The sequence below is a fragment of the Zingiber officinale genome, chromosome 4A (assembly GCF_018446385.1).
Source record: "Zingiber officinale cultivar Zhangliang chromosome 4A, Zo_v1.1, whole genome shotgun sequence".
Classification (NCBI taxonomy): domain Eukaryota; kingdom Viridiplantae; phylum Streptophyta; class Magnoliopsida; order Zingiberales; family Zingiberaceae; genus Zingiber; species Zingiber officinale.
Window position 1 is genome coordinate 30,731,987 of NC_055992.1, and position 17,819 is coordinate 30,749,805.

Genomic DNA, 17,819 nt, shown 5'->3' on the forward strand with positions numbered 1-17,819 from the left:
TCTCTCTTCAACAAACTCTCTTTGATGTCTCACTCTCGTCAACAAACATATTGATTAAATATCAAAAATCAATTCAACTCAATTCGAACTTAGTTAACTTAATCTACCATAATAATAGGTCGATTGCACTGAAAGGTCTAAAAGGAGTTCAATAAATTAGGACAATTTGATGAAAGGGTTTGTCAACATATGATAACCCAATTTCTCCTAAACGATTGTTGTGATCAAGATATATAATATTTATATATCCTGCTCCGATGGTAAAGTAATGAGTTGACACACCTAAAGTTGTTATCAAACTCATAGCACAATCTATGTTAACTAAATGATTACAAAATACTTTTCTAGAATCCATGATAGCTTCTAATCTCCCTGACATCGTTGCCAGAACTTTAATTAGATTTTGTTTTACCTCAAGGAATGTTTTTATTGTGTCAGAACACATTATATTCCTTCATACTTTTTAGATCGGAAATAAATTTTTATAAAATATTCAGAGTTAACAGAGCCAACTAATGAAAATAGTGACTCAAACTTCACAATATATTTTGCAAGGCCTTTGTTATCGAGATTTTGAGGACTTAGCTGAATTTAAAATTATACAAAATTTAAATTCAACTTACAATAGAGATGACATGAGCGGATAATTTCAGGCTGCCGGCAGAGGCTGGTTTCTGCCAAGTGATGAAGGTAGTCTGCACAGTGTTGACAGAACGGGCTGATCGAGCGGGCAGACGGGCCTGATGAGAGGCAGGCCAGGCGATTTGGTGTCGGGAGGATAGGCAGGCAGATAGGGCAAAGCAGACCAGCCAAGCGAGAGGCAGACTGGGCTGACAAACAGGTCTTGCGAAAGGCAGACCAGGCGAGTAGATAGGTCTGGACAGGCAGGTCGAGCAAAGCAGACCGGCCAAGCGAGAGGCAGACAGGTCTAGCGAAAAGCAGACTAGGCAAGCAGACAGGTCGGGCGAACAGACTGGTCGACCGGGTGAGCAGACAGGTCAGGTGAACAGACTGGCCGACCTAGCGAGCAGACAGGTCGGACAAACAGATTGGCCGACCGGGCGAGCAGACAGGTCGGGCAAATAAACTGGCCGATCGAAGAGCAAATAGGTCAGGTGAACAGATTGGCCGGCCGGGCGAGTAGACAGGCCGACTGGGCGAAGCAGGCAGATCCGGCGGATGAAGAGACCGACCGAGAAAACTGATCGAGGCTTGCGACTAACGCAGTTTTCTTGAAATAGATTCGCCCCACCTCCGGCAGTGCTTCGAGGTTTACTCGGGTCGTTTGTTTCCCAAGATACAACGGTTGACCGTGATTCCACCAAGTACTAGTGGTCACAACGAACTGAGAGACACCCGAATACTAATACTATCATGGGCACTCTGCCAAGCAGGAGTTACACGACAGAGAATGAGAGAATGAAGGTGGAGAGAAGCTTGTGTTGTTGTGTGTCTCTTGCCTGTGATCGCGGCCGAATACTAATACTATCACCAAGTACTAGTGGTCATGGCGAACTGAGAGGCACCCGAATACTAATACTATCACGGGCACTCTGCTGAGCAGGAATTACACGACAGAGAATGAGAGAATGAAGGTGGAGAGAAGCTTGTGTTGTTGTGTATCTCTTGCCTGTGATCATAGCCTTAATGATCAGTTACACAACAGCAAAAATGTTTATGTGGCAAAATATTGATTGTTCCCCTTGGGCAAATTTTGCCTTGACCAGTCCGGCATTCTGCATAAGCAAGTCGTGTCCGCACACGAGTCAACATAGTTCAGTGTAATCCGACCGGGAAAACTGATCGAGGCCTACGACTAACGCAGTTTTCTTGAAATAGATTCACCCCACCTCCGACAGTGCTTCGAGGTTTACTCGGGTCGTCTGTTTCCCAGGATACAACGGTTTCCCGTGATTCCACCAAGTACTAGTGGTCATGGCGAACTGAGAGACACCCGAATACTAATACTATCATGGGCACTCTGCCAAGCAGGAGTTACACGACAGAGAATAAGAGAATGAAGGTGGAGAGAAGCTTGTGTTGTTGTGTGTCTCTTGCCTGTGATCGCAGCCGAATACTAATACTATCACCAAGTACTAGCGGTCACGGCGAACTGAGAGGCACCCGAATACTAATACTATCACGGGCACTCTACCGAGCAGGAGTTACACGACAGAGAATGAGAGAATGAAGGTGGAGAGAAGCTTGTGTTGTTGTGTGTCTCTTGCCTGTGATCGTAGCCGAATACTAATACTATCACCAAGTACTAGTGGTCACGGCGAACTGAGAGGCACCCGAATACTAATACTATCACAGGCACTCTGTTGAGCAGGAGTTACACGATAGAGAATGAGAGAATGAAGATGGAGAGAAGCTTGGCCTTAATGATCAGTTACACAACAGCAAAAAGGTTAATGTGGCAAAATATTGATTATTCCCCTTAGGCAAATTTTGCCTTAACCAGTCCGGCATTCTGCATGAGCAAGTCGTGCCCACACACGAGTCAACATAGTTCAGTGTAATCCGACCGGGAAAATTGATCGAGGCCTGCAACTAACGTAATTTTCTTGAAATAGATTCACCCCACCTCCGGCAGTGCTTCGAGGTTTACTCGGGTTGTCTATTTCCCAGGATATAACGGTTGACCGTGATTCCACCAAGTACTAGTGGTCACGGCGAACTGAGAGACACCCGAATACTAATACTATCATGTGCACTCTGCCAAGCAGGAGTTACACGACAGAGAATGAGAGAATGAAGGTGGAGAGAAGCTTGTGTTGTTGTGTGTCTATTGCCTGTGATCGCAGCCGAACTCTAATACTATCACCAAGTACTAGTGGTCACAGCGAACTGAAAGGCACCCGAATACTAATACTATCACGGGCACTCTGCCGAACAGGAGTTACACGACAGAGAATGAGAGAATGAAGGTGGAGAGAAGCTTGTGTTGTTGTGTGTCTCTTGTCTGTGATCGCAGCCTTAATGATCAGTTACACAACAGCAAAAAGGTTTATGTGGCAAAATATTGATTTTTCCCCTTGAGCAAATTTTGCCTTGACCGGTCCGGCATTCTGCATAAGCAAGTCGTGTCCACACACGAATCAACATAGTTCAGTGTAATCCGATCCCTAAATTTGCACCCCCTCCTGCACACCCACGCGTGAAAGAGAGTCTCTCCTCATGCATTTGTTCCCATTTTCAATACATGTGAATCAATATAAATCAACCATCATACCATGAAACTTCCAATATGAAACTAAAATCTCATTTACAATAGAATCTCTTTTCTCTTTCACCTCTTCTCCCTTCACTTTTATTCAACAGCTTCTTCATTTTTTTTTTTTAAAAAAAAAAACTTGACAGTTCATCACTAATAATAAATAGTGTCCGTTGAGTAACGATTATCTTAGTGTCACATGATTTGCTATGGAATGCCAGGTAGCCAATTCTTTCAGAAGAATCTGAAAGGAAGAATACACTTGCAATTCTTACACTAGACCTTTTCTTCTAGGAGGTTAATTTAAATGAATCGGATTGGATTTAAAAAAAATTAATCTGAATTAATCCGAACTTAAATATAATTTGAAACTTTTAAACCTGAATCCGATCCATTTAAATCCAATATGAATAACCTAATTAAAAATAACTTTTTAAATTATTTTTTCTATAATTTTTTATTTTTATCTTAAAACTTTATCATTATTATATAATATTGACATACATAAAATATCTTAATTTTTAAAATAAAATTTAATTTAATCTCAAAATTTACTAAAATCTAAATTCGAATTAATTCGGATCAATCCAGATCAATCTGAATTGAATCTGATCCAAATATTTTCAACCAAAAAAACCTTTCAACTTGAATCAAAAAATCTCCAATCCAAATTTAATTTTTTTACGTTAACTCGGATTAAATTGTTGGATCGAGTCGGTTCATTTTTGATGCGATACTTTCTTCACTGTCTTTATAGTGATGTCAAAATGATGTCATAATCATTTACGACTATGACTAATGCTATCGTCAGATGTTTCCGGCCATGCCTCTTATGTGTTTGTGGATTTAGGAATGTCTTTGACTTCGACACTTGCCACCACTTCTTCGATTTGATCAAAGGGAAAGGTTGAGAATCATGGTGGGATTGGTTGGGTTCACCTTGTTAATAAACTAACCTCCTCTAGCGTTACCCTAGTGTCAAATTGAGTAGCAACTCCCAGCAAAAGGAGACATCAACTCATGCACGGGGTGGAATGCGTTGAATATCTCAAGGGCATATATATGAAATAGGTTGAAATCCATATGTTGGTGTAGTCAAGCCGTTGCGATCAAGATCAATATTAGTTTTGATGGTTTAGGTAAAGTGTTTAAGTTAAGTTATTGTGGATCTAAAATGTGTATGAATTCATGTAGGACTTAATGAAGATACACATAATTAAAGACTTGGCGTGGACAAGATGTTAATTGCTTGCTGTCTCAATGTTCCATGGAGTTCGGAGAGGATGGCATGGACACATGAGGAACCACGGGACTAGGAGCATTGGAATGATGATAAGCTGAGGAGGCTTTGTAAGACTTCGAGGGAGTTGAAAGTATGAAAACTTTACACGAGGATGACCTTAGAAATGACCATAGTCAATATATTTGTTAACTAAGTAGTCGACAAGGCATGAATAAAAAGCTCATCTTTGGATTCCAGTTGGCTCACCAATCAATTGATCATGATTGATCTGGACAATGGTAAAACGACTGTGAATCATATTAAACAAATAAGATTTGACAACACTTGTTAAACTCCAAATCAGTAGTTGGAAAATAATGGATAACATCAGTTGATTAGAGTGGCTATTGGCTAACTCATCAATATTTGACTGAAGACATCGATTAGTCGATTGATCACCAAAGAAGTTATATCATATAGGCTTGATTGAAGTTGGAGCTGACATTACAAGAAATTTGGGATTCAACAACGGTTTTTCACCGTTGTTGTAGGTCTTAAACAACTGTTGTTAAAAGCCGTGTTGTTAAAAGGGGTGCTCAAAGACAATAATGAAAAACCGTTGTCGTTGACGAACGACAACAGTGAAAAATCGTTGTCTTTTTTCTCGATCGACAACAATTTAACAATGCATTTAAACCGTTGTCTTTGGGTTCTTTAGACAATAATTTGACAACGTGCTTAAACCATTGTCTTTGGATACTTTAGATGACAGTTTCACAACAAATAAAAACTGTTGTCTTTTATTGTACATAGTTTGACAACAACAAAAAACCATAGTGTTTTCAATTGAAAGACAATAGTTTCACAACATTCTAAAACCATTGTCCTATTTAAAACACCTCGCATCAATAAAACATTGAAAATCAATTCAACAACAACAATAGCATCATAAAAAGTGCACCTCACATTAATAAAAAGTGACAATAGTAATTGTCCATCTTATACTACATGGTATTGTAAATACAGACTTAGCAAAAGTTGTGACTTCTCTTGCAGAGACAAATTGAAAATCATTCTCAGTGTTGTGGCTTCTGGAGTAGAGTTGAGTAAGTTGTCATGCATGGCATCACAAAGCTGGTCATCAGTGGCAATATGGACCAATGACCTAAAACAATAAATCCAATCGTAAATACTCATTCAATAATTATGATGAGGAAGGAATGCTTTGCTAAAACTTGAAGGAGAATAAATATAGGGTAAATTTATAGGCATGGATATATTATTGTAGCACAAGCAAGCCAACTAAAAGTAGCAGATTCAATATCAATCTAACATAGCCAAAAAAAAAAAAATATCAAAGGTCAAAAGTAATCTACTTCAAATATATTATTGGAATTTGAATATAACTAGCCAACACAGATGTGGATGTAAGTGTAAGGCTCGCACTTGTATCATTATAATTAACTAATAAAAATATTGAAATTTACTAAGCTGAAATTAGAAGAATATATGCAGTTCATTTCAAATGCAATAAAATGAATTCATGTACATACCTATTCATAAATATGATCTTGTATGCATTCGACTACCTCAAAGCACACTTCATCAATTTCTTCTTGAGAGTACTCTGCTTTTTTAAACTGCGAACACACATAAATTATATGATCTTAAAGAATACAAAATATTTAATCGGAAAAATGACAACTAAATAACTTATAATTATTTTAGATAATAAAGATAATATTACTATCGATCGCAGTGCATCCCCCTCAATCGTTGTAACTTTTTCAGTAATTTGTCTCATAAATCTCATCACGTAATAATCACATTGTTTCATATCTGACTGCTTAGGAGCCTACATTAAAAAATATCAAATTGTTAATGACTAATATACACATTAAAATATATGATTGAAATAGAAGTACACATACTTGATTACTTCCCGTTATTATCACTATCAGACCTAATTTTAAGCTTTCCAAAGGATGCCATAGAGTCTAGATTTAATCTGTTGATAAAAAAAATATGAAAAAGCATATCAAAATTCCAGTAATGGATGTGTGAAGTTGGTTATCTATTCGTATCTAAATGAGTAGTATAGTAGTATATGAACAGAGTGCTATTGAAAAAAAGATGCAATACCACAATAGTCAAATAACAGCAGAGAAATACCTTTGCAGTCAAAGAAGATGCAATACCACAACAGTGAAACTAAACATACCACACAATCATGACTTATGCAATAGCTAATTGTATAAGACCTTAATAAAAGGGCCAAATTGGGCATACCAAAGCATCAAAAGTAAGAAAGCACCCTCTTTTATCTGGAATCTCTAACGCAAATACAGTAACCTAGCAAGCAAAATTCTGGAAAAAACAAAAGGAAATTATTTGAATTCCTCAACGACATTGAAAAATGGTAATTGAAAATAAAAATAAAAACAAATAGAACCACAAGCGTTGCAAGGTTAAACTACTGTTTCCAACTGTTTTTCAGTCTTTCCCCCTGTTACAACCATTTTGGAAGGAATCAAAGGTGAGGGAAAAAGAGCCAAGTTGTTCCCTTCTTTACCCTTTTTTCCCTACCACCTAAGTAGACAAGGGAAATGATTACTATCACTCCTCTCTTGCTCTATTTAAGCTCCCATCTTCTCAAGTAGAGACAGCTTTAAGGTAACAAACAAACCATGCAAGGAAAATAAGAATAGGAATGGCCTCGATAAGGAACAAAGTGTCAAATTAGAAATATTGCCAATGAAAACTATCACTCAGTTCATAACCTTAATTCATACAACATCCAAAGTGATGATTGAGCAAAGGTGTTTCAGAATTTCCTCATTCCAATCAATCAAACTAGAGAAGCTAGGTGGGAAGGATCCATATTTAGTGATGACATAACAATTAACCTTAAGATTACCTGCTCTGTGTATATTGGAAAGGAACCCCAAACATGATAACAAGTCTTCCATAGTGTCGATCAAAATCTATACCTTCAGCAACTTTACCCCTGCAATAGCATATTAATCAACTCTTAATATTGAGTTCTTAGTACAGATACCAAGAAGAAAGCATACACTGAAATGTGCATATGAAATAAGACAAAAATACAATAATATATAATTAGATAGTTACTAGCAAAACCTAATCCAAGAAGTTGAAAGTTCTCATTAAATGACTTGATTTTTCCACACAGGAGATAACCTAGTATGTCTGGATTTCTGTAACTATAATATTCTTTACTATAATATTCTTTATAACCTAGTATGTCTGGATTTTTATTATAATTTGAAAAAAAATCCATCTTTGAACTAAGGTAATTCTAATTAACTAGAGAATGAAACTATTTACTCTTCGAACATGATAGTAAAAGTTTCCAGTAAACTACTGTAAGCATTGTGTTAATAGAGAAGCTTCACCTTATATATACAAATACATTTTTTGTTAAAAGGGAAAAAAATAAATATGACTTGACATTTGATACTTATTAAATGATGTAAACACAATCTTGTGACATAATAGACTAGTACACAGTTTTTCTTAGGAAATAATAGCATGCCATGATGTTATTTAAATTCCATCAAGAACTCATATACTGATCCCCTAGTGCTCATACCTTCGCAGAGGATCACTCTTTGAGAAAGCCACAACTGAAAACCCCCCAGTGTCAAAATCAGCACCATAAAAAATCTAAAGTCAGTATATGAGTTAGAGTTCTACCTGGCTGCAGGTTCTAGTCGAAACCAATATATGAATAAAGTTTCTAATATTAAGGTATGGAAACAACAAAGGTTCAAGGAAAGAAAAAGGTGGATACAACACATCAAGGCCTCTCCAGTTAAGTCTTTGCCCATGCAGTAAGCATTAAATAGCATGATCGGATTAGAGATTGATACCCAACCATTCTCCAAGTACTCTTGGAGCTTGGGAGTTTGTCCATGGTGGAACCATTTTGCTTCCTCAAAGTATGCTTTGCATAATTTCCCCACTGAAAATTTAATATACCAACAATTGATTAATAACAAAGAAGCAAAACGAAGAAAATTGAAATAATATTTATAATTTAATTTACTTCTTTCTTTAAGCCAGGCACAATGTCCAAGCCTTTCTTCTTCATCACCCAGTATCCTTCTTCGTGCACCATGTTGAAGAGTGCAAAGAAACATAGTTTCATGTACTCTGGAAGCTTGTCCATGGCAGTTAAGTCCCATCTGCAACAAAACTCACTCGATCTTAGATCGATACTCGTGATAAAATATATATACATGACTTGACGATGATGGTGAATGTGCTGCTGTCACCTGTCGACGACATCAATAAAGAGCTGGAGTTCATCCAAGGTTCCATAAACATCGTAAATATCATCAATCACTGTAATAAAACAGATTGCCTTTGTTTCCATCATTCTGCATCTCCGGTTATCTGGTTCATAAGTGAAACCAACTGTCCACAGATAGCCCTCAGTTAATCTGTTCCTAGAAAATGGCAGCTTCTCTAAAAGCCCGAGCCCGGACCACCATCTGCATTTAAAAAGTAATTAAACTTTGAAATTGTTATTATAAAAACATCGAAAGTTTGATTAATTAGATGCAGTTAATTTACCTGGAGAGCTCTTTGAGTTCACTCTTGTACGCATCCTAAACCATATTGAAGTCGAGCTTAGCAAACTCCAGGAGGAGAGGATTGATGGTGTCGTCTCCACGGAATGCTTCAATGAACCACCTGTGCTGCACTCTCTCCAGCCGCCAATTCAGTGGAAGCTGCAGCGCATGGGCTACCTGATCTCTGAGACCGCCAGCCTCAGGAACAAATCCTTCCTCCATGAATTCTTTCAGCTGCTCAGTCGCAAAATCCATGGCTTCCTTTAGCACAGTCTCTTCTTCCTTCTCGATGTAGGAAGCTTCGTACAGACTCAGAAGCCCTCTGATCTGGTTCTCACAGCGAACTTCGAAGTTTCCAATCTCGTCTCTAAATGTTTTGAACAAAATTAATCACCCTTTGAGTTCCTCCAGGTAGCCGTCCATGAGGCTTCTCGTCCTCGCAAGGCTCTCTTCTCCATCAGATCCCCCATCCAACCCTTCCTCGAACTCCACGCAGCCCTCCCACCTCACGTCGTTGCCGTCATTGCTGCCGTGACCGCACCTCCATGGCCATGATGCTTGGCCACACCGTTCGTTCCCGGAGTCGTCCTCTGGATCATGCGACCTCCGTTCTCCTTGGTTGCTCCTATACTTGTGGCTTCTGTTGCCCATCTCTCTCCCTCCCCGCGACTGGTTTGCTACGAGTCGTGAAGGGGCGATGGGTTTAGGGCTTGGAGAGGAAAGGAGAAGGGGAGGCAGGTTTAGGGCTTGGAGAGGAAAGGAGAAAAAAAAACGTGAAGTAGGTGAAGAAATCGACGAAAATGCTTAGGAATCGAGAAGGTAATGGGGGGAATGCGGCGGCAAAAATTTGGGAAAGAAAAAACGAGGCGGTAAAAAATGGCAAAGGGAGAAAACGGCGAAGGAAAAAAAACAACTATATTCAACAACACTTAATAGACAACGGTTTTAAAAAATCGTTGTCGTAATCTCAAAAAAATACGCACATAGACAACAGTTTTCAAAAACTATTGTCGTAGCCTTTAAAAACCATTGTCGTAACCCAAAAAAATATAAATAGACAACGATTTTTAAAAACTGTTGTCGTAAGCCAAAAAAACTGCTAAAAGACAACGGTTTTTGTTAAAATCGTTGTTAAAAGGTAAAAAGACAACGATTTGGCATAAAATCGTTGTCGTTTGAGTGTTGTTGAATGAGGATTTTCTTGTAGTGTGAAGGTTATATATATATATGGGCACATGAGAGCTTAGAGGAGCCATGGGATTTTCATGAATATTTTCATACTTGTGTTAATAGTTGTGCTTTATCATTGCTCCCATCTTCTTGTATACTTAACTCTAAGAGGTTTTCCTTCCTTCTATTGATTACCAAAAATGAGGAAGATAGTGGCATTTGCAAGGGTTGATCTACTAGAAGGATTAGAAGCCTTGAGTAAGAATTAGGAGTTCTGAACCATGCTAAATATATAAATAGTCAAGTTTGATTTGTCCTTGTGCTTGTGAACTTTGTTGAAAAATTCACTTTACAATGGAGTTTAAAATTAGTAGAACTAAACTTGCTAAGAAAGAAAAAGGCTATTCATACCTTCTTCTACTCAAAATCTACAGTCCCACCACCATACTTGTGAACCCAATCTAATATTTCCAACACTAGAATCGAAAGCTCCACGTTGGCCAACATTAAACCCACGAGGTCCACAACCACAATTGCCCATTATAATATCCTAATAAACAATTTAGTATTAACAGTTACTTGGCAAAACACATTTTTTTAATAAAAATTTAAATTCAAAATTCATCTTGATGTATAAATTATTGATGCAATCGAATTTTAGTAAAGGTTGACCATGGTCGAATAGGTTTTTGATATTTAATCAATATATTTGATTGAATGAGAGATTGTTGGTGCAATAGAACTATGGTTAAGATCAACTAAGTTCCAATATGGAGTTGGTAAGATACTTGGCATTTAGTAAAAGTCTTAATAGGTGCTAGGAGATTGAAGGTTAGGCGGTTAGTTGAAAGTCTTGACAAGGCAAAGGCTAATTTAATAGTAGACATGTGTGAGGAAAGTCCAAGCATGTTAAAGGTTGTTAGGAGATTGTTAGGATCAAGGTTGGCCAATTTGAGTAAGCTCTAGTGGATTCGAGTTTGAGTTTTGATATTTGGATAATATATGAGAGAAGTCAAGTAAGTCATGGATGACCGAATACTTGACTGGGAAGTCCTAACTGTGGTTAGACAAAGAAAAGTCAAGTGAGTCAAGGAATACTGCACGTTGTCAAAAGAAAAGTCCTAACTGCAGTTAGAGTTGAAGAAAATCCAAGTGGATTAAGGAGGACTGCACGTTGGCAAAGGAAAGTCCTAACTATGGTTAGGCAAAGGAAAGTCTAAGTGAGTCAAAGAAGATCATACGTTGTTAAGAGGAAAGTCGTAAGTGCGGTTAGGAAAAAGAAAAATTCAAGTGGATCAAGGAGGATCGCACTTAGTGATCGAAAGTCCAATAGGAAGCTAGCAAAACCCAAGTGGGTCAAAGGTTAATTAGACACTTGGTGAAGAAGTCCCAAAAGGTCTTGGTTAATTGGCTGTTGGGCAAGGGAACCCTAGACTTGGATTAAGCAAGTTAGGATTGAGCAATCGATTGACCTTAAGCTAATCAATTAGAACTTAATTCATGAGAGCACAGAAGGTATTGGAATCGACCGGGCAATCGATTCTAGCATCCCTAATTGATTAGCTCAATTGATTAGCAATGTTGAATCGATTGAAAAGAAAGCTCAATCGATTGAGAGCTTCGCAGAGTGAAGTCATGAGAATAAGGGTTGAATCGATTGACCCAATCGATTCAGCCCCTGCTAATCAATTAGGTCAATCGATTAGGTAGTGTTTTTCATAAGAAGGAAAAATCAATTGAGGCAATCAATTAACTTAATTGATTGGGGTAATCGATTAAGGCCTTTTCGCGATAAACAAAGAGTTGTGGAATCGATTAGATAATCAATTAAAGCCTTCTGAATCAATTAGGATGGCTTACTAATCGATTAGGGTTTGAAAAAAGTCGTTCTATAGGTTGTTGGATGGTCGGATGATGCGGCAATCGATTAGGGAAAAAACTAATTAATTAGAGGCATCAAGTGAACCCTAGAAAAGAGTTTTTGCAATAGTTTGAAGGTAGTGCTCACACCACTCTTCACCATCGGTTCTTGGTAGATTTTGAGAAAAGTGTTATTGCATTTTGAGTCTACAAGAGACATTTTGAGCAACAAGAGATCAAGCAAGCAAGGTTTTTTGTTTGTATTGTGTATTTATTTCTTGCTTTCATTATATTCTTGTTGTGAGATTGTACGAGGCTTCTCTATCTCTGGATTATTTATAAGGAGTAGATTTCATAGTGAATGAGATCATAAGAAGAGTGGACCCTTGGATTAGTCACTTCAAGGAGGTGAATACTAAGTAAAATCTAAGTGTTAGCATTAGTGAGTTTTCACTTCAAGATATCCGCTGTAAATCATCATCGACGAAGCGATTGAAATTATTCACCCCCCCCTTCTAGCTCCCGGAGTGTTGTACTAACAAATGTGACCGAATGCTTCGCAAGTGTAAAAATCTTAAAGGAGTGAACTCTAATTAGGGTGAAATTTAGACAGGTTAAAGGGGGACTAGATGATTTTCAAATGTGAAAATCCTAGAGGAGTAAACTCTAGATAGGTGTGAAATTTAGATAGGTCAAAAGGAGACTGGATGCTTGGTAGGTATAGAAGTCTGGAATGAGTGAATTCTAGACAAATAAGAAGTATTAGAAGAGTAAACTCTAGATAGGTGTAGGAAGTCTTAGTGTGTTAGGTAAGACAAATACTAAACAAGTAAGACCAAATACTAACTCTTGTATTGAATGAGTATATGTTGCTTGGTGGGAAATATTGAATAAGGATGTTGCCTATGTTCTTTGCACTAGCTCTTATGTTGCAAGTTTTCCAAGTGATCAGATGAAGTTTTTAGTGGACTAGATTTCGGGCAACCAAAAAAAAGGAGGTTCAGGTGACCAAATGAAGTTTTTAGCAAAGACATCTTGATGTTGATGTGACGCGCGCATGGCAAATTAAACTTTGGGTTGCGGTGATTGTAAAGTGATCAAGTGATCAAAAAATTCAGTCAACATAGGATGCACTGTGAATCTAGAGGAGAAGGCATTATGGAAGGAGTTCGGTCGACAAAAAAATAGCATTCTGACGATCGAAAATTAGATAATAGTCTAAGAATGATTACAATATACCAACTATTCTAATTGATCGAATAAGGGTTCCGGTTGATAGGAACACAACTATGAAAGGGGTCTTCAGGACCATAATAAAATAACTCAATTATCAACCACATTCATCAACTATTCTCAAAGCTCCAAAAGTGTTGTTGTTTATTTGATCAAGGAGTTTCCAAGACTAGTGTTGTTGTATTTAAGGTTTCCAAAAGTGATCAAGCTTTTTGTGTAACCTTTGTTTATTGCTTTTATTATTATTCTTGTTTTGTGTGCTTGTAAGTTTTGTAAGAAATTTCTCCACCTCTAAAAGGTGTTCGAAAAGGAGAAAAATATTGGACTCACTTCGAGATATAGGTCATGGAATAGGAATTTAGGGCTTTGAACTATATAAAATCCTAGTGCATTATTGTGATTGCTTCTTTTTATTTATCATTATGTATTTCCATTGCGTACAAACAATCTACGTAAACATGACCAACGATATAAATTCTAAGTATAAACGCAACCCCTGTCGCATCACAATGATCCTACAGTTGGTATCAAAATGAACAACTCTTCATATTAAACTAACTGTCGAAGGGGCACAACACTAGAGAAAGAAGAAGGACAATCCAACATATATGATGGAGTTTAGACTCAACTATATTATTTAAGATTCATTGCTATTTGCAATGGGGGATTTCACCCATTCGATATCAAGGATGGAGAACTTCATCTTGATGAAATTTTTTGAAGATGGGATCTCTTTCAAGAAAGGTTTCGAACCTCCAATAAACAAAAAGGAAAAAATCCTAATGAAAAACTAATGAACCAAAAGTCAAATTAAGAGAAAAACGAATAGCAAGGTAATTAATTTATTAATAGATCTTTTACCTAACAATCTTCTGTGCATAATAGGTAAATCCAAGAACACACATAATCTATGGACCAAGTTATGATCTAAATGAAAACCTATCATCATCACAAAAAATGGTTGAAAGAAAAGGATAACTTGGTAGTTGAGAGGTATTCAACAACTAAAAGAGGATCTTAAGGAAGTGCCCACCTCAACATCTAGAAATGAGGAAGAACATAGGATAATGGATATGGAGCAATCTGAAGCATCTAATTGTCCAGTGAGTGGGAGAGTCCTAACAAGGACTCCAAAGGTAAGAATTTTTTAATTAAAAATAAAGATCAAATAATGTGTTTTTCCAAGTGCAGGGAATAAGGATATTAATGGCTAAAGAAAAAAATCAAGGAGGTACCAAGAGAGCCACATGTTGGTCCGGTGGGCCAGCTGGAGAGGGTTGAGTTGCCTGAAATAATAAAATGTCTTTCTCGATCTTCCAACTTAGGTTAGCAGCAATAGCAAATAAAATAGAACCAAAAATAATAACTTAAATCAAATTAGTAAAAGACACCAGAATTTGCTTAGTTACAACCTAACTGTTATTAATCCAAGCTAAATGGAAGCTCTTAAAAAGTCTCCTTCACTGAAGGTGGAGAAGTCTTTTACACTCGTTAATAGCTTAGACTATTGCTAGGAAATTAATATAGAAGGTGTTGACTCTTTCTTAGGTCCAGAGTCTTTTTATAGCCCTTGAAAAAACTTATCCTCAGGATGAAAGGCGTCTCCAGCAAGGCAAAGGATAAAACTTTATCCTTTCCGCCAACGACCAAATTACCTGGTCGAAGGCGCCTTCCATGGTTGGTTAAAGGCGCCTTTAGCCATTGAAGGCACCTTTTGCCTGAAGGTCGTGGATGCGCCTTCAACTCTTGTTGAAGCCGCCTCTAGTAGCTCAATAACTCCACTTGAGCTCTTCCACTGCTCCGATCGCCTCGGTGATTTCGACCAACAGAATATGGCTCACCCAAACCCAATTTTCGATCTTCTCCTCGAGCAGGCTTCCGCTCCGGCTTCTCGTCCCTCGAACGTCACGCACGTCCTTTTTGTCCACTGGCGTACTCTTCCGCAACGTCTCATCCCTCGGACGCACCAAGCTCGTCGGCTCTCTCCCGTACCGTCCTTCTCGCTAGTCGCGTATTCCGCTCGACTTCTTGTACTCCTAAGCTCCTGCACACTTAAACACAAGGATCATAACATAACATGCCCTAACCTAACTTGGTTGATCACACCAAAAATAATCTTGGGATTCCAACAATCTCTTCCTTTTTTGATGTGAGTAACCCAAGTTAAGTTAGAGTAAACAAATATAAAGTTAAAGTAATAAGAATACAATAAAGTGCAAAACAATTTAAAATTTGAATAATGCAATAAAATGTAAAAAGATTAAAGATTTAAATTTGTTCCATCTCCCCCTAGACTTAGTTTCCCTTCTCCCCCTTTGATCAAATAAAAAAATGGGGTAAAAAAAAACTAAGGGTAATTAAAAAACTTACAAGTGCTTTGAAATTTTTTTTGAAGATTATTTTGATATCACTTAAAAAATTTGCAACAATATTTGAAACTTTATGTTTTAAAAAAAATCTTGGTTATAAAATTGACAAAACTTGAAAGCATTATTTTAACTAACTATTTCATGCTTATCGGTTTGTCAATTAAATATTTAATTTAGTAATTAGCTTCCAGACTGTGGCGAGGCACTAGACCTTCTTGGTTATTGGATCATCAACCACTTATAGACAAAGACTCTTAAGGAATTTAAATATTTAATGTACTTTCTAAAAGCCCTAAGTCTAATTAAACTTTTAATTTAGACAAGTCTTTGTAACTCAATATAGGTTCCTTCCAACTGGATTAATTAGAAATTTCGGAGGTACGTAACTTTTGGGTATTTTTCGAATTTGATCCGTGTGAAATCTAATATATCAGTTCAGATTTTTATATTTCCTAATATTTTTATTATATGAACATGCACGATTTTTTAGATATTCTATCTTTATTTTCAAATTATCATTTTCTATTTTAAATTATCATATAAATCTAGCGGACATGCTTTGGACAATTATATTTTCAAATCTAAGTTTTCCTTTTATAACTTGCAATAATTTTTTGATAAGAATTTAACAAATTTGAATAGCTTATCAGGTGGAAGATATCGTACCTGACTTACCTTGTCAATCCTGTCATCTGTAGCTCTCCCTGAATTGTTACTTTCTTCTAATATAGTTCCCCCTTCATTGATGCTCTCAATGCTCATTTCAGAAGTGCTTTCTTCGTGTTCGTCTTCTTGATGACTTGCCATCAACGCAAGTCCAGAAAAGGCTTCGACCTCCGATTTGGATGACGTTTCGTCCCACATCACCTTTAGGGTCTTGTATTTGTTCTTTTGAACGGGTTTCTTATTCTTGCCTTTGTCCTTTTCGTTGATCTTTGACTTGGCGCAGTTGTCTTTAACGTGCCATTCTTCATTGTAGTGGTAGCATCTAATTGTCCTTTTCTTTCTACCCTGCAGATGATTAGATTTTCGAATTTTAAATAATTTCTAAAACTGTCTTACCATTATTGCCATTTCGTTGTCGTCGAGAGATGATTCTGACGTTTGTTCATCCATCTTTGCCTTAAAGGCAATATTGTGCTTCGGCTCATTTGGATATTCACATCTTGTTTCGTGAACTTCAAAGGTAGAAAATAACTCTTCTAACGTAGTTGAATCTAAATCCTTAGATATGTAATAGGCATCTACTAATAATGCTCATTCAATACTTTTAAGGAATGCGTTAGGCACGTACCTTAGCAAATCTCGGTTACTTACCTTTTCTCTGAGATTCGTGAGTCCAGTGATGAGCTCCTTGATCCTTGAATGAAGGTGTGCAATTGTTTCGCCTTATTTCAGTTTGATGTTGTTGATATGGTTTTTGAGCAGATCCTGTTTTGCGAGTTTCGCCTCCGAAGTTCCTTCATGTAGTTCTAGGAACTTCTCCCAGAGCTCCTTCGTAGACTCATAGACTCCGATCCGATTGACTTCTTGTGGTGGTAGAACACTTAGCAGATGGAACTCTGTTTTGCCATTTGCTACAAAATCAGCTTGCTCCTTTTTGATCCAGTGGTATTTATCTTTACTCTCGGGTGCTACAAAACCAAACTCCATTATTAAAAATAAATCGAAATCAATCTTAAAAAATACCTCCATCTTCTTTTTCCAGTTGGCAAAGTCCCCCTCGAACTTTGGTGGGTGGATGCTTGAACATGTCATCTCGTGTGCTTCGTTCGACGGTTAATCCTCCTGCTCCTGGAGCTGTTAGGCTCTGATACCACTTGTTGGTCCGATGGATCGGCTGGAGAGGGTTGAGTTGCCTGAAATAATAAAAAGCCTTTCTCGATCTTCCAACTTAGGTTAGCAGCAATAACAAATAAAATAGAATAAAAAATAACAACTTAAATAAAATCAGTAAAAGACACCAAAATTTACTTGGTTACAACCTAGCTGGTTGTTAATCCAGGCCAAATGGAAGCTCTTAAAAAGTCTCCTTCATTGAAGGTGGAGAAACCTTTTACACTCGTTAATAGCTCAGACTATTGCTAGGAAATCAATACAGAAGTTGTTGTCTCTTTCCTAAGTACAGGGGTCTTTTTATAGGCCTTGGA